The sequence below is a fragment of the Apteryx rowi genome, unplaced genomic scaffold (assembly GCF_003343035.1).
Source record: "Apteryx rowi isolate R43461 unplaced genomic scaffold, aptRow1 scaffold_146, whole genome shotgun sequence".
NCBI classification, from domain to species: domain Eukaryota; kingdom Metazoa; phylum Chordata; class Aves; order Apterygiformes; family Apterygidae; genus Apteryx; species Apteryx rowi.
The window spans coordinates 161,140-161,841 of record NW_020447708.1 but is presented as its reverse complement, the minus strand read 5'-3'; positions in this window follow the sequence as shown (position 1 = coordinate 161,841).

The window sequence follows — 702 nt, the reverse complement described above, 5'->3', positions numbered from 1 at the left end:
GGGGCTGGGGGAGTCCTGCCGCGGCGGGGTTTGCTGCCGCCGCTCGGCCCCGGCGCCGGGGACACGTGCCTCTTCGGCGGCCGTGGTGCTGTGGGCAAAACAATTCCGGGTGACTGCGCTCGGGCCGGACCGGGCAGCGGCGGCGGGGAGGGCCGCGGAAGTCGTGCCCGTGCCGGTGACTGAATGAGACCACGGTGGTGTTTTGGACAAGCAGCGTCTCGTCGTGCGGGCCCCGAATTTTTGTGCTCTTTGTAACCTTTTTCACGTACAGTCTCCCTCCAAACTAAGGGTCGACAACAGGTTGCTTTTCCTAGTCGCTTTCACGGGCAGGTGTTGATTAAACGTTAGTCATTCTAGGTATAAATCAACCGTATTATTTGCTGTTTTTGTATGGAGTTCCTTTTTTTCGTTAACTTCGTGACTGCCTAGTTAGCCACTACACTAGTTTTCTTCCATTTAAATAAAAGTGTTTGTATATTCATTCATTTTCATCTATTTTTAAAATTCAGCGAAACATCTTTTTGAAATATTTACTGCAATAGGTGGTGAAAATCATTGCAGGTAGCATRCTGCTCAGTAAGTCCACTGCCTGCTTTTTGGTTTTGTTGCTGCTTCTGTGTTTTATTAACAATTTGTATAAGCAGAAATCTTAGCACATAGATTAAAAAAAAACCTGTGAAGCCAATAAAAAGCAAAGTCAGT